Genomic DNA, 25,971 nt, shown 5'->3' on the forward strand with positions numbered 1-25,971 from the left:
GCTTCCATTTCTGACAAAATAATATTATCAATGTATACAATATATTTGTTTATTAGACCTACCAACATATAACACAATATTGAGATACTAAAAAAATGTATATGCAACCTGTGGACTGATCGAGACTATGTTGAAATAATCTAAATTAATGCAGCGACCACTTCATTAAAAACTATAGACGCATTTGACCGTAGACCATTTTGTTTTATAATGGTTACATGTTCAGTACACACCCCTGCATTCTATATTATAAAGTATGCTGTTGGTCTTTGAGGTCCGTTATGTCAATTTGCCTTTATACATCTCATTGACCTACTGTCAACTCCCTCAGTTGAAAACATCTACAATAACCATTAGACGTACGCGTCAGAGTTATCATACCCCGTGTCGGGGTTTGTACAGAGTTGGTTAAATCCGCTCTTTTGCTCCCCACTTACATGGGTAATAATCTCCAAGCTGCTCTAAACGGTGATGTTTTTGGTGTCTCTAGGTTCATCTCTAGACTGTTGAATGAGGCTTATGTTACGAATCCCTTTTGGCCCGACAGTCTAGGGGGGATGGCAATGAGTCCCGTAACATAACTCATGCAAATTCTAATAGTGACAAAGTAAAAGTGAGAACGAAATAACTACGACAACTGAAATCTACGTCAAACTCAAGGTTTATTTGTAAACACACGGTAATGGGGAGAGCAGGAAAAGGGGCTGAGCTGGACCCAAGGAAAGAAACAATAAGTATTCAAAAACACCCCTAAGCTAGACTAGCCTACTTTAACAACAGCTAACTAACCAAAAATACAGTGGGTGGTCCACCCAGTTCTAACTAGTGTATTTAACAAAGTCTACCTACGGGTAGTGTATGCCCATGGGCGACTTGTCTTGGTTTCCCCTTTTCCCACCAGCAATCAAACACAAACACCATAACCAAAAACAATACTCACAGGTGATGACAAAGTGCTATGGAGGTGCTCAAACAAAAGAGAGGTTAATACACAAAGAGAGAGTGAAACACAGAGACCTACAGACATTTTCCTGCTCCCCCTATTACCGTGTGTTTTACAATAAACCCTGAGTTTGACGGTAGATTTCAGTTGTCCTGGTTATTTCGTTCACACTTTTACTTTGTCACTATTATAAATTGCATGAGTTATGTTACGGGTCTCATTACCATCCCCCCTAGACTGTCGGGCCAAAAGGATTCGTAACACCTGTTACAACTTTCTTACAAAACCTTTAAAGGTAGTTTGTGAAACCATTCAGTCGTGGATGTACATAAAACATATTTAACACGTATTGCAGGTTACAGAAGCCTCCTGTTGTACTATGAATCCCCACTCATCCCTGTTAGATCTTGATGTGTTGGCTCTATGTATGTACATGTTTATAATCCACATAGTGTGAATATTGTTTTCCATAAAGTTAATAACCCCCCTAAACCGAAATATGAAATTACCTCTTCCCCTAGCGTGAGATACATTTTTAAAACCAGTGATTTAATTCATAATATTTAGTACATACATTTTAACACATGTTATAATTCCAAAATGTTTCTTACAGATAGAGGGTCCGGTTAGCCCTGACCATTATCGGTTTCGAATTCACCAACGCAAAGACGCTTGCCCGCTCCATCAAAACTCCGTAAGTTTTCCCTCCATCTTCATGTGTAGATCAACCGTCCTCCATGTAAATTCTGGGTATGCCCACATCATTAATTAATAAGATGTGTAGAAAACTGTTTAGCCACAGTTAAAGGCCTTTCATAAAGAGGCTGTCATGATTGCATGTGCCACATGTTTAACATGTATTGCTTGTTACAGAATACTACTAGTGTACATTTAATATCCCCTAGCAGATTTCGTTGCTGTCATGTTACTGTGGTCTTTTTAAAAGTAAATAAATATGTGTGTAGAGTGTACATGTGTGTTTCACTGTAGATTTGTTTAAGACCTCCTAGAAACACCTAATTTCATCCCACAGCATTAATTAATAAGCTGTGTAGAAGCTGTTTAGCCATAAGTAAAGGCCTTTCATAAAGTGGCTGTCATGATAAACCTGAATCTGAAATTACCTTTAGGATCTTTTCTTTGGGGTTCTAATCTCCCCAGGTGTACATGCACTGAAAATCCTTAGGCTGGAGCCATCTGGAAGCTCTGTGCCTGTACATATAAAGAGAACTAAATAGGAAACTAGGCTGAGAAACATTATTTAGATGGCTGTTTAATTGTTGTTTAAAGCTTGAAATGGATACAATGCCAAGGGACCTTGTTTCTAACACACACACACACACCCACATTCCTTGTTTCTAACACACACACACACATTCCTGCTTCATAGATAACAACCATAAGGGCAATAAAACTGGGGGTGGGGGACATACACGTTCAAACACTCAACCCCCCCAGTTCAACCAGGCCCCTAGACATCAATCACCATGACTACTTCAAAGGACGCAATATAGATATAAAATAACACACACCCTCTAACACGTGACCACAGGATGTCCTGGCCGGAGGCCCATATTTGGACATGTACACGTCATCATCATGACACAGGGTCATAAATCAATTACTTTGACGTGCGCCATCTACTTTATTCTCTCTTACATCATATTAGCATCAACATACATTATTGTTTCATTCTATTTCACATAAGGATATTTCATAAAGTCAGAACCCATCACCTGCTATGTAAGAGACAGAAGAATGCACATCCAGGATCCTTGGGACATCCCTACCCTAAACCCTACCGTAACAATTTTAAATGTCAACTTCAATGGGCTATGGACGTCCCATGGATGTATCTCTATCTGAAAATACATGATCTAAGTGATTGAAAGTTGGTATTCAGCAGTCCTAAAGCCTTATTTACTTTAATGAACTACTAAAATAGTGATTTTTGAGGTCACAGATTGTTTACATGGTAAATATTTATGTCCCCTTAGTGGTTCATCACGTCAGCAAAAGGGAATATGTTCCATCATCTATGTTTATTTACATTAGTGAAAATTGTCCACTGGTATTGGTTTAATTTCTCACCTCTTTTGGCTGTATGACAGTTATTTTCCCCTCAGACACATCTGTTCTTTGCTATTATGAAGGTAATTTGTGTAGAATTGTGTGTGTCCGCTGGTGTACTATCAGGCTGTTTAGCTGAGTAAAACTCTTCCCACATTGATCACAGCCAAAAGGTTTCTCTCCTGTGTGAATTATTTGATGTATTTTAAGTTTTACTGAAGAGTTTAATATTTTCCCACAGTCAGAGCAGCAGTGAGATTTCTTCCCGGTGGGTCTCTGCTGGTATTTCTTGAGTTGTTCTGATGCGGAGAGACTTTTCTCTCCCTCGTCAGCATCATGTTGTTGAGGCTCCACAAAGGATCCACGATTGTCCCATCTCTCTCCTGTGTGAATGACAGTCAGTCAGATGGTTAAAGGCCCACAACAGCAGAAATCCACTGTTTATTTGAGGTTTCAGGTGAAACATGGGATCTAAAATGTATTTGTCATGACATTTCATGATCCCACTAGGCTACTCTGTGATGTGTTGTCATTCTAAATGTCCTGAATAAAGGAAAATATCTCTTTGTGTTGTACAATACCCTATCCATCAAGGAACAGTTCTCTACACATTATGAGCTAAGTCATTCGAAAATGACTTCCTGGATCAGCTGATGATAGTTGAACATGTGACTGTAACTAAACAGCTACAGTATTATCTGTAATTATTGAAGAACCATGTTAATGACAGTATCGATTTGGGTGTTGTCAATAAAGTTAAGGTGACTCTCGGTTAGAACCATTGGATTTTGCATAATCTGAAATGATTTAGGATTTCTGTGCCCATGAACTGTTTTTCCAGTGTAATATAAGGAGGCACTAAATGTTATGTAGTTAGAGTGCATTTCAGAGATCTGAATGCAAAAAACTGTACTAACAGGACAATAACCTAAACCAGAAAGCCAAATCTCCACTGGAGGAGCTTACCAAGATGACATTGAATGTTCCTGAGTGGCCTATTTACAGTTTGGACATAAATTGTCTTGAAAGTCTATAGCAAGGCTTTAAAATGGCTTTCTAGCGATGATCAACAACCAACTTGTCAGAACAAGGTTTTTAAAAAGAAAAATTTATATTCACATGAAGATCAGTCTCCTATTGGATGACATCACGACTTCCAATCAATCCAACTCCTTGAATGCCTTACTATGACATCACTCACTCCTTCTAGTTTGCAGTTCTCTCAAAAAACACAATTTTATCAAAACATTTGTTTCTGTCCCTTTAGTGTGTTTATACTTTACTGTATTTATATATCACTTTTCAACGGGAAAAGGACGTCATGCACAATTCCGACAGTACAAAAACATATTAAAGTGTAGAATGCCCTTTTAAAAAACACACATTAGTTCAACAACTGCAGAGTTTGTGCCCCTGTTTTATAAGATAGTACTCACTGTATTTACTGGTGTTAATCAGTTCTCCAGTCTTCTCTTCTTCGTCCTCTAATGTGACAGTAATCTCCCCCTCTTCATCCTTCATTCCTAAAACTTCTTCATCTTCTTTCACTTCATCCTCCACTCAAAACTGCATTTTCTTTTGCAGTAACATCCTCCTCCTCTGAAGGCTTCTTCCTCTTCTTTCACTGTAACAGCCTCACCCTCTACTTGTTTTTGTATTGTAAACATCTTTCTCTTCCGCCTCCTCATTGACCGAGAGCTTCTTTCTCCGTCCAGCAGACCCCCTCTTCTTCAGCAGGAGGATAGTAGTTTAGTGAACTCATGGTCGGGGATAATAGCTAGTTAGCATTGGCGACTAGACTAGTGCTAACTTAACCAGCCATCTAGTTGACTTACAACGTAAATATTAAATTAAATGGGGTAGCTAGTTGTTTCCACATACGTATGTTTAAATCATAGTGGCAAATAAACCACAAAATTGTCCCAAAGAACTTGAATGTTCCGACTTTGTTGTCTGGCGAGCTACCGAGGTGGCTGCAGTTGTTGAAGAAGCGTTCCGTCCACTAGATCATACGTCACAGTAGAAACATCGCCTGAAAGACACATATTGCCATCTGCTGTCTGGAGGGAGGAAACGCAGTTGAGGGGGGAAAATTATTTTTCTTCATTGAATTATAATATTATGAAGCAGTTTAGGGAAACGTTTTTTTCCTCGCCATTAAATAGGAATATTATATCAACACGTACAAAGAGCAACAAGTGTTGTTTGATTAGGTCAGATTTTTTTTATGAGAATTCAAAACAAACTCTACATCTACTCCATATCTGTATTCCTGATTCAGTCAAATAACTAGATATCAAAATAAGCACCTAGTTATTGATACCCTTGATAAGATGAGCAAAAATTACTGTATAAAATAAATAAATAAACTTTACCCACTACCATTATATTTTAGCCCAAAACCTCGTTTCCTCTCTGCTTGGAGGCTGAAACTTGGCCATAAGTGGATCTTCCAGCAAGACACATCAACATCCACAAAGAAGAAATGGTTAATTGGGCACAAAATCAACCTTTTCAATGGCCAACTCAGTCGTCGGACTTGAACTCCATTGAAAACCTGTGGTTTGAATTGAACAGGGCAGTCAACAAGCGCAGACAAAATAAATCAAGGACCTGGCTAGATTCTGTATGGAGGAATGGTCTAAGATCCCACCCAATGTGTTCTCTATTCTCATAAAACATTTCAGTGTCATTATCCTCCTGAGGGGAGGGTGCTGGAGTATTGAAAACATGGGTGCCAATATTTCAGACCCCTACCTTTTGAGAATTACAGGTTAAACTATATCTCTTTCTCTGAACAATTGTATTAGTATAAAACAATATAATTTCCCTTTATTTTTTTTACATACAATATAGCTCAATATTTGAATTCTTTATTTTATAGAGTCGTTTACCTCATCTTTATCAAGGGTGTCAACAAATCTGTCCCCCACTGACCTCCATACTGCTGCTACATGGTGTAACAATACATCATGTAGATGTATATAATTTTTTTTATTTTTTTTTATTTCACCTTTATTTAACCAGGTAAGCAAGTTGAGAACAAGTTCTCATTTACAATTGCGACCTGGCCAAGATAAAGCAAAGCAGTTCGACACATACAACGACACAGAGTTACACATGGAGTAAAACAAACATACAGTCAATAATACAGTAAAAAAAAAAAAAAATTTTTTTTTAAAAAGTCTATATACAATGTGAGCAAATTAGGTGAGAAGGGAGGTAAAGGCAAAAAAGGCCATGGTGGCAAAGTAAATACAATATAGCAAGTAAAACACTGGAATGGTAGTTTTGCAATGGAAGAATGTGCAAAGTAGAAATAAAAATAATGGGGTGCAAAGGAGCAAAATAAATAAATAAATTAAATACAGTTGGGAAAGAGGTAGTTGTTTGGGCTAAATTATAGGTGGGCTATGTACAGGTGCAGTAATCTGTAAGATGCTCTGACAGTTGGTGCTTAAAGCTAGTGAGGGAGATAAGTGTTTCCAATTTAAGAGATTTTTGTAGTTCGTTCCAGTCATTGGCAGCAGAGAACTGGAAGGAGAGGCGGCCAAAGAAAGAATTGGTTTTGGGGGTGACTAGAGAGATATACCTGCTGGAGCGTGTGCTACAGGTGGGAGATGCTATGGTGACCAGCGAGCTGAGATAAGGGGGACTTTACCTAGCAGGGTCTTGTAGATGACATGGAGCCAGTGGGTTTGGCGACGAGTATGAAGCGAGGGCCAGCCAACGAGAGCGTACAGGTCGCAATGGTGGGTAGTATATGGGGCTTTGGTGACAAAACGGATAGCACTGTGATAGACTGCATCCAATTTGTTGAGTAGGGTATTGGAGGCTATTTTGTAAATGACATCGCCAAAGTCGAGGATTGGTAGGATGGTCAATTTTACAAGGGTATGTTTGGCAGCATGAGTGAAGGATGCTTTGTTGCGAAATAGGAAGCCAATTCTAGATTTAACTTTGGATTGGAGATGTTTGATATGGGTCTGGAAGGAGAGTTTACAGTCTAACCAGACACCTAAGTATTTGTAGTTGTCCACGTATTCTAAGTCAGAGCCGTCCAGAGTAGTGATGTTGGACAGGCGGGTAGGTGCAGGTAGCGATCGGTTGAAGAGCATGCATTTAGTTTTACTTGTATTTAAGAGCAATTGGAGGCCACGGAAGGAGAGTTGTATGGCATTGAAGCTTGCCTGGAGGGTTGTTAACACAGTGTCCAAAGAAGGGCCGGAAGTATACAGAATGGTGTCGTCTGCGTAGAGGTGGATCAGAGACTCACCAGCAGCAAGAGCGACCTCATTGATGTATACAGAGAAGAGAGTCGGTCCAAGAATTGAACCCTGTGGCACCCCCATAGAGACTGCCAGAGGTCCGGACAGCAGACCCTCCGATTTGACACACTGAACTCTATCAGAGAAGTAGTTGGTGAACCAGGCGAGGCAATCATTTGAGAAACCAAGGCTGTCGAGTCTGCCGATGAGGATGTGGTGGTTGACAGAGTCGAAAGCCTTGGCCAGATCAATGAATACGGCTGCACAGTAATGTTTCCTATCGATGGCGGTTAAGATATCGTTTAGGACCTTGAGCGTGGCTGAGGTGCACCCATGACCAGCTCTGAAACCAGATTGCATAGCAGAGAAGGTATGGTGAGATTCGAAATGGTCGGTAATCTGTTTGTTGACTTGGCTTTCGAAGACCTTAGAAATAATGAACAGACTAGGTCTATACTGCCCCTACAGGGTGTAACAATACATCATCTAGATGTATATAATGAACAGACTAGGTCTATACTGCTCCTACATGGTGTAACAATACATCATGTAGATGTATATAATGAACAGACTAGGTCTATACTGCTTCTACATGGTGTAACAATACATCATGTAGATGTATATAATGAACAGACTAGGTTCTATCCTACTCTACTGTATCTTAGTTTATGTATTACTCATATCATATGTATATACTGTATTCTATCCTATTCTACTGTATCTTAGTCTATGTATTACTCATCTCATATATATATATATATATACTGTGACGGACCTGAATTTTTCTGAACCGTCTCAGTGCTTCTCCTTCCAATAGTGCGCTTCCCCTTTTGATTCCCAATTAAATAGCCAGCATCAGCTGCGCAAAAAGGGGGTTGTGCTGGAGACGTGAATGAGGATGTGTTCAACCCTCAGTTCCGAAGCTTCTCAATTCCGTTTGTTTTGTTGCCTATAAAAGTGTATTTTGTAGCCTAATAGAGTTTACCCAGGATCGGATCCACTCTGTACGTCCATGGACTACACCTCTCCGTTGTTCTTAGTGGCCTTTCTCTACTGGAGATCTGTTGGTGGATTGGATTGTCTGACTGACCACCACCTTTTTGTATACGGTATTTCATTTGTTTTTGATGTGATGAAGACCGTGATGATTTATGTAGTTTGCTGAAAGTGAGGACTTATTAGTATTTGATATGCTTTATAGTTGTGGTAAAATAGTTGTTATTTTGATTGTATGATTAATACGGGGTTTACGCTACACTTGAATGAACAGACAAACATTGCGTGACAAAGGTCACTTGAGTTCCCTGAACTCCTTTACCAGACTGGACTCTTTTAGGCCTAAGGAACAGGACATTTCTGGAGGAACCAGAGCTCATTATTTGTTATATTGTTATGTGTGTGTGATCATTTATGTTGGTAATACAACCCATGCAAAAGAATAGTTGTTTTTGAAGTTCTTTCCAAGGTCGTTCCAATGTTTTAAGGGTTTATGAAAAGTGTATTTCCATCCTGACTTTTAAATAAGTCCTTTGTATTGGTGTAGACTTGACGGACCAGATGGGACTCATTCCCTCCCAAACCAAAAGGAGAAACCAATGTTTTCTCTGGTAGGCACAACCTACCTGGCACCCCTATAAATAATAACTTCAAGTCAGAACCGTTACAATACTGTATTATATCCTATTCTACTGTATCTTAGTCTATGTATTACTCATCTCATATGTATATACTGTATTCTATCCTATTCTACCGTATCTGGCTATGCCACTCTGACATCGCTCGTCCGTATATTTATATATTCTTATTCCATTACTTAGATTTGTGTGTATTAGGTATTTGTTGTGAAATTGTTAGATATTACTGCACTGTTGGAGCTAGGAACACAAGCATTTCGCTCTACCCGCAATAACATCTGTATGTGACATAAGATTTGATTTATTATGGTCACTTGTGTAAAATGTACTTTTCCCCACTCATATTTGACATTGCTTATGCATATTCAGTGGCTTGGCTGCTTCCAGACTATGTCAAAGGCCCATCCTGGTAGATCTGAACCTATTGCAGATTAGAGTGATCAGATGACAGAAGTCACATTGAGGTTCCAGGTGTTACTGAGGCCATAGATGCTCCATATCCATTACTTTGAGTGTTTAATATATGACTAAATGTGTTTATTTTTGTGTTGCAGGGGCAGTCAAGAAATGCAAAAGCAAGGCCACAGAACATGACAATCAGAGCTGTGGGAGACCACCTCAAGCCCCTGGTAGAGCCGGGGGTGGTGTTTACCACTCAACCACGCCTTCAGCAGGCTGGAAAAGTGGGATTGATACGGTTTTTCATACTAAGACAGACAAAGAGTCTGTTGATTGGTCAGTCACTGGGTTAATTTGTTTTGCAATATGTTCAGATCAAATCAAGCTTTATTTATACAGCACATTTCAGACATGGATGCAACACAATGGATTCACAGGAAAAAAACAATGAAAATAAACAAATATTTAGTACACAAATATAAGAGGATAAAAAACATTAAGTTAAAACTAATGAGCTTCCTAAGGAAATGCTATTGATTAAAAATATCCAGCCCAAAATATAAGCTTGTTTTTTTAGGATGGGCTCTGAAAGACACTATGGGGGTGTACAATGAAAGTTGACTAGTAACAACAACTGGGATCTAAAAGACACCCACCATGAGGCCCACTAAATATGCCCAAGAAGAGGCAAACAAAAGAAAAACCCACTCCAAACTAAAAGAGCGGAAGTAAACAAAAAAAATATATATTTTTTTTTTTTGGTGGTTAAAATAATTTATTACCATCTATACCATTCATACTTTACAAAATCATAATTCTCATTCATTCTTAATTAATTATATTTACAAAAACATCAAACAAAAACAAACCTCAGGGGAGCATCGTCCCTCCCCGTCATACCTAACCAATACCTAACCCTTTCCCTATCTCCCCTTCCCTAATCTATCCCCTTACCAAACTCACTCTAACACTCCCAGCCCTAAACCCCCTTTCCACCTCTCCCGTGCCGCATGCTTCCCCCACTTCCTCTCCTCCCTCTTCATCCTCCCCTCAAATCACCTTCCACCCTTCTCACTATCCCTTCCACCCCCAATCTCTCCCTGTCTTGACTAAATTCTTCCTGGCTTCCCACAGTCCCTTTTAAAGAGACTCATGAGAAGCCAGAGCAGAAACCTGTCCCTATCCGTTCCCTTTGCTCTCCCTACGCCTCTCTCTAGCCTAGCCCATGTCAAAACAAAATCACTCCTAACCACACCTAGCATCACCCGTGCCCTAGCCCAGACTAGTCCGGCAAAGGCACAGTCCCAGAAGGCATGGCGCACAGTCTCCTCCCTGCCACAAGAGGATCTTGGACAGGTGGGGGATTGCACCAAACTATACCGGTACAAGATGGAACGTACCGGCAAGCGCTTATGAAGGCTCAACCAATTCAGGTCCTTGAGCCCGTTGTCCAGGCCCCGCGCCTGCACTCCCTCCCAGACCACTGACGAGATGCCCGCTACAGGCGCAGGACTCCCTGCCTGCCTGACCTCCTCGTACAGGTGCCTGTGGTCTAAACCTACTCGGGGCGCACGCAGCCACTTGGCCGCATGGCCAAAGTGCCACTGCAGCTGTTCCGCCCGAGGACCCGCGTTAGACCACACCATTACGCTTCTCGCCTGGTACGAGAAGAACACCCGCAGGAGGTAACCGGACGGGTGTATCACTGGCTGAGCAAGCTCCGCTAACAAGAAAGAAACAAAAATTGAGTCCAGCTTGAGGGGGAAATGTGGTACCCCCTACCTCCCCCCCGATGGGACAGATCATGCGTGCCCTGGCGACCCACTCGCACCTGCCACTCCACATAAACTGAAACACAAGCCTCACTAGAGGCCTCCTCAGACAAGCCGGCAATGGGTAGATGTATGCCAAATACAAAAGAGACGGCAACACATCCACCTTTAGGACCAGGACTTTGCCCATAAAAGACAAATACCTAGCCTTCCACATTGCTAGCTTCCTCTGTACCACTGCGATACGCATGTTCCAGTTTAGCGTCGCTGAGCCGGAGGTCTCAAAATGAACCCCGAGAATCCTCTGGGCCCCTTCACAGAGAGATAACCCCCCAGGCACATCCGTTCTACCGCGCCATCTTCCGAAAAACTTGACGGAAGACTTTGCATGGTTCAGAACTGCTCCCGACGCCTTTCGGGTAAATCCCCAAAGATGGCAAGGGACCTTGTCAGGCACGAGTCCTTGCACAACAGCAAGGAAGTGTCGTCGGCGTACTGCGTCATCTTAACACGCAGCCCACCACTTCCAGGGATCAACAAGCCTTCCACCCCTGTGTCTGCCCTAATGGCAGCCCCCAGAGGCTCCATGTACAGTATGAAGAGGAGAGCCGAGAGTGGGCATCCCTGCCTGACCCCAGACGAGAGGTCAAAAACGTCACCTAAGTGACTATTTACACTAACTCGACACCCCGCTCCGACATATAAAGTACGGATCCATCCTATAAACTTCTCCCCAAATCCTAATCTACCTAACACCCTGAATAGAAAAGATCTATTCACGCGATCAAAAGCTTTCGCCTGATCTAGCGCTGCTACCATTAAAGGCAGCCCTCTATCTTCGACCCAAGCGATGGAATCCCTGATCAACTGTAGGTTCCATCTTATAGAGCGGATCTCCCCCGCACGTCTGATCCTCGTGGACGACGTAGGGAAGGGCTTCCAACCGGTCTGCTAAAACCTTTGCAAGAATCTTGTAATCTACGCACAGCATGGTCAATGGCCGCCAGTTGCCAAGGTCAGTTGCTTCCCCCTTCTTATAAAGAAGTGACAGCACACCAACAGCCATTGATCCCCCGGGACCCCGTCTCAAGGATGGCCTTCAAGACTTCGAGAACCACTGGTCCAAGTATACCCCAAAACTTGAGGTAAAACTCAGCCGGCAGCCCATCCATCCCAGGCACCTTCCCTTTTCCCATCCTCCTAAGAGCGCTCTCAACCTCTTCTAGTGAGATCTGGGCCTCCATCACGTCTCTAATGTCCTCTGGCAACCGCCGGGACAAGTGTTCTAAAACACATTTCCCTGCTCTACATCTATTTCCCTTTCCTTAAATAAACCTTGGAAATGATCAGTTGTCACCCTGACCATTTCCTCTGGTTTACTTACTATACTACCATTTTCTTCCCTAACTCCATGCATTACCTTCCTACTCTGCCTGGCCCTAACCGACTTAAAGAACATAGCGGAACAAGTCTCATTATGTTCTAGAAAGCCACTATGCGCACGCTCCAGGAAAGCTCGAGCCTTCTGCTCCTGCAGCTCCCTGAGCTGCGCCTTTAGGGCTGCGAATCTCTCCCAGTCAATCGACCCGCCGAGGTTGCCTGCCTCGTACTCGAGTTCAATTAACCTTTGGATACGATCCACCTCCCTCCTTTCCTCCCTTTTTTCCTTCTACAATATCCTATTATAAAAGCCCTTATCCTCCCCTTAACTAAATCCCACCACTCTAACACCCCCTCGCACATAGACCGGAGGCCGTCAAGCCTCCGAAAGAAACAAAAAATGCGTCAACGAAAGCCTGCTCCTCCAGTATATCCCGATCTAACTTCCAGTACCCCCTACCGAAGAGGCAGACTGGCGACCCCACCTGCAGGAACACCCCGTCGTGATCCGTGAAGAAAACAGGCAACAGCCGCCCAGACAACTGACCCAAAGACCTGGATACAAAAATGTAGTCGAGCCTCCGCGCAACCCCCTGGAGTTGCGCCATGTAGGATCGACCATTGCCGGAGTAGTGTGCAGGCCACCATCAACCAGACCATGGCAAGCCATTAGCCCAGAGATGGCACCTGCACTGCTATCACCGCCTACCCCTAAATCTATATTAAAGTCTCCTCCTATCACCAAGTGCCTGTTTGTAACACACAGGGGCGCCAGACAGTCCACCATCTCCCTCCTGTCTGCCGCCACCTGTGGCCCATACACCCCAATTAACCTATATCTAGCTTCTCTAAACTTAACATCTATCCCCAAAACTCTACCCTGCATTATTACAAAAGTGTTCTCTATTTTAACCTCTCTATGCCCACACAAAATCCCTACTCCTGTTGAGTGCACCCTCCTATGCCCCAAAAAGATTCCCCCTTATCCCACTCCCTCTTAAATCTACACACATCCCCACCATCCCTCAGGTGAACCTCCTGTAAAAAACAGAAATCAAACCCCACACCCTCTAAATAACAAAAAAAACGCCCTCCTTTTAACATTATTCCTTATCCCCCTAACATTTAGACTAAAAAAAGAAACAGAACTATTCATTTAATTATTAACAACAAATAAAACCCCAAAAACCAAAGAAAAAACAGGAGACTCACCCAATGCTCCCCTGGTCCATCTCCACCGGCGGGGACGTCCTCTCCACTCCTGACGCCCCCCCGTCCTCCATCCCAACCCATGACCCAGGCAGTGTGTTGGGTCCTCCCTCCCCACCCACCATCCCCCCCTCCCTGTTTGCCTCGGGCTGCATGTAGGGGACCCCATCTCCTCAAACAGGAGTTGGGATCCCTCTAGCAAACAGCCCACCGACCCCTCACTGGAGTCATCCACTAAAATGCAAGGGGCTGAGGCAAACAGGGAGGACAAATTACCCTCCCCCCCCCGCCACTCTCTTAGCCCCCCCCCCCTCCACACCCCCTCCCTCTCACTTCCTGCCAAACTTCCCCTCTTCTTCCCCTTCTTCTTTGGTGAAGGAGGTAGCGGGGAGACACAACGTCCCATCCCCGCTAACTCCCCACCAATTCCCTTGTCTCGTCCTCGAGGAAGCCTGGCAGGCTGTCCCCCACTCCTTCCCCCATCCCCCCCCCACCCCTCCCCCACCTCCACACCTCCCTCCGTCCACTGTCACCGTTCCCTCTTCCACTCCTTCTCGCACCACTGTCCCCTTCTCCCTCTTCTCTGCTCCTTCCCGTTCTTCCGCCTTCTTTTTTCTTCTCTCCTTCTTTTCCTTCGGTCCATCTTCTCTCCTCTTTCTTTTCGCCTCTTCATTCTTCCCTTCTTCGTCCTTCTCCGTCCTTTCCCCTGTGCCATCCGTACAATCCGCATGCGTCCTCTCTTTCCTCCCCCATCCCCCGCTCCCCCAGCTGCAGACGCGTATGACCTGTGACGAGCCGGGCAATCACGCCACAGGTGTGCTCTTGAGCCACACCCGTGGCAAGCCTTGGGCTCGTCACACTCCCTGGCCTCGTGCTCTTCCGACCCACAAAACCGACATTTCTTGTTACTGCACGAGGCCAGGGTATGGCCGTAGGCCATACAACGCCTGCAGAACGGGGGCTGACGTGCATAGTATAGGGTTCCCCTGTCAGCCCCCAGGGAGAACATTGCCGGAGGATGGAGGTAGCCATCCACACTCTTCGGGACTCCCTGAGTAACGCCTGGAAGCCTCTCTTCCCATTCCAGAAACCCAGGGAGTCCCTGAGGTACCTCGCTGAGGAGACATTGTCCATGTACCTCCCCAGAAAGGCCCTCACTTCTTCGTCCTTCACGTGCGGATTGTACATGGTTACGGTGACCACCCTGAAGTTGTTTCTTGCCAGGCTGGTCACCGTGTAATGACACAGGGGACCTTCTTCTTTCCCTTCCGTCACCGTCTTCATAATCTCATTGTGTTTTTCTTCCAAATATAGGGTTACATCAAACCCCTTCTCCATTGGGTTCCCCTGAAGGCATAGAACATCTTTAACCTTCAATTTTAGGTGCCCCATTAGGATGTTCCTCCCGAAGGTTTCTCTCCCCCAAGGCTCCATCTCTTTTCCCCGCCAAGAAAAGCGCACCGTGTTGGCCAGTCCAATCCCCGGAACCGACGGTCCATATGTACTTTGTGCCATCTCCTCACGGACGATGGCGCACCCGTCCCACCACCTCAAACTTAGAAACAGGAAGCAAATCAAAAACAGGAATAAACAGCAAACCAAAAAGGTGGTTAAAATAATTTATTTACAATCAATACCATTCACACTTTACAAAATCATATCTCTCATTCATTCTTAATTACTTACTTATATTTACAAAACCAAATCACCAAACACCAAACAAAAACAAACCTCAGGGGAGCATCGTCCCTCCCCGTCATACCTAACCAATACCTAACCCTTTCCCTATCTCCCCTTCCCTAATCTATCCCCTTACCAAACTCACTCTAACACTCCCAGCCCTAAACCCCCTTTCCACCTCTCCCGTGCCGCATGCTTCCCCCACTTCCTCTCCTCCCTCTTCATCCTCCCCCTCAAATCACCTTCCACCCTTCTCACTATCCCTTCCACCCCCCAATCTCTCCCTGTCTTGACAAAATTCTTCCTGGCTTCCCACAGTCCCTTTTTAAAGAGACTCATGAGAAGCCAGAGCAGAAACCTGTCCCTATCCGTTCCCTTTGCTCTCCCTACGCCTCTCTCTAGCCTAGCCCATGTCAAAACAAAATCACTCCTAACCACACCTAGCATCACCCGTGCCCTAGCCCAGACTAGTCCGGCAAAGGCACAGTCCCAAAAGACATGGCGCACAGTCTCCTCCCTGCCACAAGAGGATCTTGGACAGGTGGGGATTGCACCAAACTATACCGGTACAAGATGGAACGTACCGGCAAGCGCTTATGAAGGCTCAACCAATTCAGGTCCTTGAGCCCGTTGTCCAGGCCCCGCGCCTGCACTCCCTCCCAGACCACTGACGAGATGCCCGCTACAGGCGCAGGACTCCCTGCCTGCCTGACCTCCTCGTACAGGTGCCTGTGGTCTAAACCTACTCGGGCAACTTCAACCTCGGGGTGCGCACGCAGCCACTTGGCCGCATGGCCAAAGTGCCACGGCAGCTGTTCCGCCCGAGGACCCGCGTTAGACCACACCATTACGCTTCTCGCCTGGTACGAGAAGAACACCCGCAGGAGGTAACCGGACGGGTGTATCACTGGCTGAGCAAGCTCCGCTAACAAGAAAGAAACAAAAATTGAGTCCAGCTTGAGGGGGAAATGTGGTACCCCCCCTACCTCCCTCCCCGATGGGACAGATCATGCGTGCCCTGGCGACCCACTCGCACCTGCCACTCCACATAAACTGAAACACAAGCCTCACTAGAGGCCTCCTCAGACAAGCCGGCAATGGGTAGATGTATGCCAAATACAAAAGAGACGGCAACACATCCACCTTTAGGACCAGGACTTTGCCCATAAAAGACAAATACCTAGCCTTCCACATTGCTAGCTTCCTCTGTACCACTGCGATACGCATGTTCCAGTTTAGCGTCGCTGAGCCGGAGGTCTCAAAATGAACCCCGAGAATCCTCTGGGCCCCTACACAGAGAGATAACCCCCCCAGGCACATCCGTTCTACCGCGCCATCTTCCGAAAAACTTGACGGAAGACTTTGCATGGTTCAGAACTGCTCCCGACGCTCGGGTAAAATCCCCAAAGATGGCAAGGGACCTTGTCAGGCACGAGTCCTTGCACAACAGCAAGGAAGTGTCGTCGGCGTACTGCGTCATCTTAACACGCAGCCCACCACTTCCAGGGATCAACAAGCCTTCCACCCCTGTGTCTGCCCTAATGGCAGCCCCCAGAGGCTCCATGTACAGTATGAAGAGGAGAGCCGAGAGTGGGCATCCCTGCCTGACCCCAGACGAGAGGTCAAAAACGTCACCTAAGTGACTATTTACACTAACTCGACACCCCGCTCCGACATATAAAGTACGGATCCATCCTATAAACTTCTCCCCAAATCCTAATCCATTTCCTCTGGTTTACTTACTATACTACCATTTTCTTCCCTAACTCCATGCATTACCTTCCTACTCTGCCTGGCCCTAACCGACTTAAAGAACATCGCGGAACAAGTCTCATTATGTTCTAGAAAGCCACTATGCGCACGCTCCAGGAAAGCTCGAGCCTTCTGCTCCTGCAGCTCCCTGAGCTGCGCCTTTAGGGCTGCGAATCTCTCCCAGTCAATCGACCCGCCGAGGTTGCCTGCCTCGTACTCGAGTTCAATTAACCTTTGGATACGATCCACCTCCCTCCTTTCCTCCCTTTTTTTCCTTCTACAATATCCTATTATAAAAGCCCTTATCCTCCCCTTAACTAAATCCCACCACTCTAACACCCCCTCGCACATAGACCGGAGGCCGTCAAGCCTCCGAAAGAAACAAAAAAAATGCGTCAACGAAAGCCTGCTCCTCCAGTATATCCCGATCTAACTTCCAGTACCCCCTACCGAAGAGGCAGACTGGCGACCCCACCTGCAGGAACACCCCGTCGTGATCCGTGAAGAAAACAGGCACCAGCCGCCCAGACAACTGACCCAAAGACCTGGATACAAAAATGTAGTCGAGCCTCCGCGCAACCCCCCCTGGAGTTGCGCCATGTAGGACCGACCATTGCCGGAGTAGTGTGCAGGCCACCATCAACCAGACCATGGCAAGCCATTAGCCCAGAGATGGCACCTGCACTGCTATCACCGCCTACCCCTAAATCTATATTAAAGTCTCCTCCTATCACCAAGTGCCTGTTTGTAACACACAGGGGCGCCAGACAGTCCACCATCTCCCTCCTGTCTGCCGCCACCTGTGGCCCATACACCCCAATTAACCTATATCTAGCTTCTCTAAACTTAACATCTATCCCCAAAACTCTACCCTGCATTATTACAAAAGTGTTCTCTATTTTAACCTCTCTATGCCCACACAAAATCCCTACTCCTGTTGAGTGCACCCCTCCTATGCCCCAAAAAGATTCCCCCTTATCCCACTCCCTCTTAAATCTACACACATCCCCACCATCCCTCAGGTGAACCTCCTGTAAAAAACAGAAATCAAACCCCACACCCTCTAAATAACAAAAAACCGCCCTCCTTTTAACATTATTCCTTATCCCCCTAACATTTAGACTAAAAAAGAAACAGAACTATTCATTTAATTATTAACAACAAATAAAACCCCAAAAACCAAAGAAAAAACAGGAGACTCACCCAATGCTCCCCTGGTCCATCTCCACCGGCGGGGACGTCCTCTCCACTCCTGACGCCCCGTCCTCCATCCCAACCCATGACCCAGGCAGTGTGTTGGGTCCTCCCTCCCCACCCACCATCCCCCTCCCTGTTTGCCTCGGGGCTGCATGTAGGGGACCCCATCTCCTCAAAGAGGAGTTGGGATCCTTCTAGCAAACAGCCCACCGACCCCTCACTGGAGTCATCCACTAAAATGCAAGGGGCTGAGGCAAACAGGGAGGACAAATTACCCTCCCCTCCCCCGCCACTCTCTTAGCCCCCCCCCCTCCACACCCCCTCCCTCTCACTACCTGCCAAACTTCCCCTCTTCTTCCCCTTCTTCTTTGGTGTAGGAGGTAGCGGGGAGACACAACGTCCCATCCCCGCTAACCCCCCATCAATTCCCTTGTCTCGTCCTCGAGGAAGCCTGGCAGGCTGTCCCCCACTCCTTCCCCCCATCTCCCCTCCCACCCCCTCCCACCTCCACACCTCCCTCCGTCCCAGTCACTGTCACCGTTCTCTTCCACTCCTTCTCGCACCACTGTCCCCTTCTCCCTCTTCTCTGCTCCTTCCCGTTCTTCCGCCTTCTTTTTCTTCTCTCCTTCTTTTTCCTTCGGTCCATCTTCTCTCCTCTTTCTTTTCGCCTCTTCATTCTTCCCTTCTTCGTCCTTCTCCGTCCTTTCCCCTGTGCCATCCGTACAATCCGCATGCGTCCTCTCTTTCCTCCCCCATCCCCCGCTCCCCCAGCTGCAGACGCGTATGACCTGTGACGAGCCGGGCAATCACGCCACAGGTGTGCTCTTGAGCCACACCCGTGGCAAGCCTTGGGCTCGTCACACTCCCTGGCCTCGTGCTCTTCCGACCCACAAAACCGACATTTCTTGTTACTGCACGAGGCCAGGGTATGGCCGTAGGCCATACAACGCCTGCAGAACGGGGGCTGACGTGCATAGTATAGGGTTCCCCTGTCAGCCCCCAGGGAGAACATTGCCGGAGGATGGAGGTAGCCATCCACACTCTTCGGGGACTCCCTGAGTAACGCCTGGAAGCCTCTCTTCCCATTCCAGAAACCCAGGGAGTCCCTGAGGTACCTCGCTGAGGAGACATTGTCCATGTACCTCCCCAGAAAGGCCCTCACTTCTTCGTCCTTCACGTGCGGATTGTACATGGTTACGGTGACCACCCTGAAGTTGTTTCTTGCCAGGCTGGTCACCGTGTAATGACACAGGGGACCTTCTTCTTTCCCTTCCGTCACCGTCTTCATAATCTCATTGTGTTTTTCTTCCAAATATAGGGTTACATCAAACCCCTTCTCCATTGGGTTCCCCTGAAGGCATAGAACATCTTTAACCTTCAATTTTAGGTGCCCCATTAGGATGTTCCTCCCGAAGGTTTCTCTCCCCCAAGGCTCCATCTCTTTTCCCCGCCAAGAAAAGCGCACCGTGTTGGCCAGTCCAATCCCCGGAACCGACGGTCCATATGTACTTTGTGCCATCTCCTCACGGACGATGGCGCACCCGTCCCACCACCTCAAACTTAGAAACAGGAAGCAAATCAAAAACAGGAATAAACAGCAAACCAAAAAGGTGGAGCAAACAAAAGGTGTTGACTCTCCACATCTATCAAGACAACTGGAGCACTGGGCCAGACACTCTTAAATAGAACCTGGACCAGCTCAGGTGAAACACCTTCCCACTAATGAGATGGACAAGCAAGCACAGGTGTAACACGTACTGACTAACGAGGTGACACCAATCAGTGCACCCTACCCGCTAACGAGCTATACCCGCTAAAGTCCAACCTCAAATCATAAATGTAAAGACCAAAGCCTGTATCACCTTCCCCCTTTAGACAACAAATCCTATATTTTTGTTGGACATGTTTGCTCACAATAATCATAATCATCAATCATCATAATCAACTACAATGCTTCAATATAAACATGGTGTCTACTGGCTGTCAACAATTAAAAACAAGAAAAAACACATTTCTAAATAATATACAATAGTAGAACTTCTCTTCAACTTGGAACGAGCCCCCAAAAACCTTGTCTCCAATATGGAAAAACGTGCAGTCAAAATAAATTGTGATCCATTTCAACGCACTGGCTAAACGCAAAACTGGTTGACTGCCCACCCTTGAGACAATCAGCAACCAACTTCTCGCTCTCTTTTCAGGGTTCACTCGAAAGGCATGTTGTTGGTTCGGGCCCAGTCCCCAATGTCATGCATTTGGGTTAGCACATTGAGAATGAATCCTGATATTCTAAAAGCAGGGCAACATTGTCAATATAATTGTACCCAAAAATAGTCAGATTGCATAAATAATTATGATTACTAAATGTTAAATAAATCAATTGTAAATATGAAAATCAAAACCAAATGTACACCCCTTTGTTAATATGTATTGGCAATACTTCCCTTAATGGTGAGGCATGGAATAATAAAACATATTTTGTCAGGCTGAATGTTTGAAATATGAGGTGATTTGAGTCATGCTTCTTCAGGAGTGGAATAAAGACAATTAGCACTTGAATGTTGTCAAGAAATACTGGAGTGATGTCAGATTGTTAATAAAAATAATTATAGACCAATTTATTATACTGCTTTAATGTGTGTATATACACAAACATCTGCAACAATTATCATATTACATGTATTTTTTAAACAAGCAGCTTTTTCATCTAGTAGAAAACAGCTGGCTACATTTTGAAGTGCTGCATGTTGATTAAAGTGGGTCACCAACGCAGTAAGTGGAACACAGCTCTTTTTTTGTTAGTCACGTTTTTGTTAAATAATACTCTTTCAATTCAGAGCCTGGATTTTCCCCTGAGACTAATATCCATATCATGCTGCAATCAATTGAACAGGGCAAACGGTGAGGAAGAACATCGTTAAAATACTCCTACTACAATGTTAAAACATTCTACATTGTGACATCATTCAAATTACTCCTACTACAATGTTAAAACATTCTACATTGTGACATCATTCAAATTACTCCTACTACAATGTTAAAACATTCTACATTGTGACATCATTAAAATTACTCCTACTACAATGTTAAAACATTTTACATTGTGACATTATTTAATTGATATCAAAACAAATTCATGTATGTACTTTCTGATGTTTGATCAGAGATCTTTTATCAGAGTATCTCTTGTCACATTGATCACAGCTAAAAGTTCTCTCCTGCGTGTGTTCTCTGGTGTCTTATCAAATTGCTTGATACAGTAAAACTCATCCCACATTGATCACAGCTATAAGGTTTCTCTCCTGTGTGTGTTCTCTGGTGTACTGTCAGACCGCTAGATGTCGAAAACTCTGCCCACATTGATCACAGCTATAAGGCTTCTCTCCTGTGTGTGTTCTCTGGTGTCAGACCGCTTTTCACAGCTAAAACTCTCCTGCCCACATTGATCACAGCTATAAGGTTTCTCTCCTGTGTGTGTTCTCTGGTGTATTTTAGTTCTGATGAAGATTTGCAACCTTTCCCACAGTGGAGCAGCAATGAGATTTCTTCCTGTGGGTCTCTGCTGGTGTTTCTTGAGGTGTTTTGATGTGAGAGACTATTCTCTGCCCTGTCAGCATCATGAGGTTGTTGAGGCCCCCCCAGAGGATCCACGATAGTCACATCTCTCTCCTGTGTGAACAAAAAGTCGGACAGGTGGTGTAAGGCCCACAACAGCAAAAGTCTACACTGTAAAAAGGTGATGCCAACAGCGTAGCCATTATGTTGTACAAACAATGATTGCAAATAATTAACATTCATTACAGACATTTGTCTTAAGACAGTCAAGTGAACAACAATAGTCATATTTTGTCTTGTTTTCCCATTAGTAGTAACATCGACGATTTAATGCAAGAAATACGATTTTAAAATAGTTGAAATCCTAAGCAGTGTGCCAGACAAATTTTGGTCTCCAATATAGGCACCTTTCTGTAGGTCTATGTTGTTGTTAGGTGAAGTTATGGGTGAGGTCTGTTGTTCTTAGTTATGGGTCCTACAGTAGGTCTATGGTATAACTAGCGGTTTCCGCATTAGCATGGAGGAGTTTCTGCAACCAAATTGCATTTTAGTGAACAGAGGGCAGAGCGTGATGCAGAGAGCGATGCACCTATTTGGGGATGTCTGATAGTATTTACACACCACCACTAATGATTTGTGGAGCTTCTCAAAGTAATGTTCTTCACCTCAAACAGCAAGTAAACAAAGTCTTACAAATACTTTGAGGAACTATTGATTAGAGTAAAATATTTCCAGCTCTCACTCTTGATAAACACTCGACATGAAAGGGAAAAATGTAATTCTCTGCTCTGATCAAGTGGAAATGTCATACAATACCTGATTACTTCTTATCCCTTTCACAAATAGCCTACAGCTGAGTCTGTCCCAAACTCACTGGTGCGGGAAACAGAGCCCAGAATATTTTATACAATGTTGCCATCACGTTTCAGACAGACCTAGGTGATAGTTGATACACTGTTTAAAGTTCTATGTAGGCAGGCCATGTGATTAATTTTTATCTGGATATTTTCTAGATAATATAATAAACATTATTTAGATTAGTCACAGACAATGATTTTGAGATATGATAATAAATTAAACTGTTCCAGTAAAATGTGAATATGAAAATCATAACTGGCACCAGATCAGTAGAAATGGTCAGATAAATTTGCACTTCAAATGGAAAACGTTGCTGACTGCTGTTTTAGTCTATTACTGGAAACTTCAGGAGCATAACGTCAGAATTTACGAAGGCCAGCAGCAGCAGGAGGAATAGTTTTTTCTTCTTCTTATGGTTAGGCCATCTTGATGTCTGGTTCCCTCGAGTCATTTGTGTGTCTCAATTATTTAATAAAACATGTGATTCGTATGTTGACGATGTAAAGAATATTTGCTGCTCTGTGGTGTGTAATGAGGAGCAACCAGAAGCTGCACGCATTTATGAAATTGCTTATTCCAGTTACTAATAAGCATGAACCCATTAAGACAATGACTGTAAAAGCTGTTAATCCCAGTAGAATGATTAGGAATTGAAAAATGGTGTGGTTGAGAAGGATGAGGCAAAAGGAATGGCAAATAAGTCTGGCTGTACAACCGATTGGCAAACGTCCTGCAAATTGAGAAATCATGTGACTAAACTGAATAAAAAGAAGAAATGACAAAATCAAACAAAGATAAATGACAAAGAATGATAGTAAAACGCTTTTCAGAAACTTACATAGAATGTTGGGAAAAAATGAACTGAATCAGATGGCTCATTCATCACAAAACCCACTGCTTTTATGATTTTTTCATTGGCAAGATTAGCAAACGTAGGCATGTCATACCAGCAACAAATGCTGACACTACACTTACAAGTATATCTGACCAAATTATGAAAGACAAGCATTGTAATTTAGAATTCCGTAAAGTCAGTGTGGAAGAGGTGAAAAAATTTGTTGCCTATCAACAATGACAAGCCACCGGGGTCTGACAATCTAGATGGAAAATTACTGAGGATAATAGCGGACTATATTGCCACTCCTATTTTCCGTATCTTTAATTTAAGCCTACTAGAGAGCGTGTGTCCTCAGACCTGGAGGGAAGCTAAAGTCATTTGACATGCGCTATGCTCTGCATAGTTAGCTCCAGGTAAAATGTTGCACTTATTCAGCCATTCTGTGACCAAAAACAAGCTACATATGGACAGTACCAAAATAAACTGACACTGGAAATTACAAAGTGCCTCGTAACCTAGCTGGAAATGGGACAAACGGACCCCTTCTGTGGTAACAGACTGGGACGATTTCTAATCAAATCTAATTCCCAGGAACGGGGTTCATATGTAACAAGTTGGTGAAGCAACAGATGTGCTGGAACGATAACAATATAGATGGAACGAGAACAATATAGATGCTACTTTGAGAACACAAACTCTCACATCTTTCACAGCACAGAGCGAGGGAGTCCGGGGGATGACTGGAGGAAGCATGGGGCGGCAGGGTAGCCTAGTGGTTAGAGCGTTGGACTAGTAACCGGAAGGTTGCGAGTTCAAACCCCCGAGCCGACAAGGTACAAATCTGTCGTTCTGCCCCTGAACACGCAGTTAACCCACTGTTCCTAGGCCGTCATTGAAAATAAGAATTTGTTCTTAACTGACTTGCCTGGTTAAATAAAGGTAAAAAAAAAATTGAGGGATTATCTTGGCGTGAGTACAGTTGATGAGACTGAGTGGATGATGGTGAATAACAGTGGAGTGAAAAGGGCTAAAGTTGGTAATGAACAGCAGTTTAGGGTCAGAGTGGGAATCATCAGCAAGGATGTTTTTGTGGGTGACCTGTTAACGGTCTCAAAGATGGTGAAGGATGAATTGGGTAAAGTGGAATCGGTTCAAGTGACCAGGAGCGGTATGATACTGATTGTGTGTCAACAGCGCAAAAGGAGAAAGTTTTGTGTGGTTTGGGTTAAACATTTCAGGTAGACGCATGTTGATTAAAATGAATGATAGACGGAAGGTCTTACTGTGGTTCGGTGAAGTGGTTCTCCCATCACATGTAAAACCTGGGTAAGTGAGATATACAGAAGCCGCTGCAGTGTTTCAATTGTAAAAAGTTTGGACATGTGGCAAGTGTTTGTCGAAGGAATACATATGTCGTTGTCAGATGAAGCATGTTGTATTTGTGATGGGAATCACGTTCCCGGAGTGCCCTGTACGGATGAAGGAGGTCGTAGTAGCTAGGATGATCGGGCCCATCCAGCAGGTGTCCTATGTGGAGGCAGTGAAAATAGCCGAAGGAGTAGAGAGGAGAAGGTAGTTCATGTCCCACAGTCTGCAGTGAAGCCATGCAGGAGAAGGATCCCAACACACTAATAGTGAAAGAGGTGGACTTTGTTGTGTTAATTGAGCAAGTGATAAATTGCATTAATAAATTAGTAAACTCCGTCCAAAACTAGCAGTTTCCGCATTAGTATGGAGGAGTTTCGACAACAAAATTGTGTTTGCGTTGCCCTCACTGCCGCAGTGATAAATTGCATTAATATTAAACGAATAAAACATCTAAGAAGCTAGACATCACTGTGAAGGCGGCAAATAGATTTCTGGATCTCCAGGAATTCAGACGAAATGCTACAGGGAGTACGGAATGAAGACGTTCCACCCTCTGTCAGGGTTGCGTCAATTCGAATCTGGTATCAGGATAAATATGACAATGAGTCACCGATTGTATGCTATGTATTTTTTATTAGCTAAGCAATAAGTGGTAAATGCAATTTTCGTATATACGGGCTCTCTGTCCCACCTCGCAGGGCAGAGAACTGACTTGTTCCTGACAAAGATATTATAATATACTCTGATGACAGAAGTAGTTCCTGCTTCCGAGCCGGCCTGTCAGAGTAGAGACCGGGCGTGGTTTAGACTCACCCAGCCTATCGTTGATTGTTGGCGCAGAGGCTGGTCCCAGCCCCCTAAACGCTTCAGCGGTCAGTCGCTGTAGCTGTGTAGAATATACAGTTATCAGGCACCTGGCTCCTATTATCTAATAAACAACCATTTGTTCTCGCAACACTACGTTCTGAATGTGCTCCCCCAACTCATTGCACAGTTCCTGTCTTCATGTTATTCTGTATTTTTCCATCATGAGAAAGGCCCATGGCCC

At 44.5% G+C, this 25,971-nt stretch overlaps 1 long non-coding RNA gene across 1 annotated transcript; it reads right to left on the reverse strand.

Annotated features, from left to right (window-relative positions):
- Window positions 1-2,200: 2,200 nt before the first annotated feature.
- Window positions 2,201-5,004, reverse strand: LOC135572460 (uncharacterized). The gene is made up of 2 exons (XR_010464315.1): window positions 4,450-5,004; window positions 2,201-3,396 (listed from the first exon to the last, which is right to left on the reverse strand). It is a non-coding gene; the product is annotated as an uncharacterized LOC135572460 (long non-coding RNA).
- Between the last annotated feature and the right edge of the window lie 20,967 nt (window positions 5,005-25,971).

Source organism: Oncorhynchus nerka, linkage group LG2, assembly GCF_034236695.1.
Source record: "Oncorhynchus nerka isolate Pitt River linkage group LG2, Oner_Uvic_2.0, whole genome shotgun sequence".
NCBI lineage: Eukaryota > Metazoa > Chordata > Actinopteri > Salmoniformes > Salmonidae > Oncorhynchus > Oncorhynchus nerka.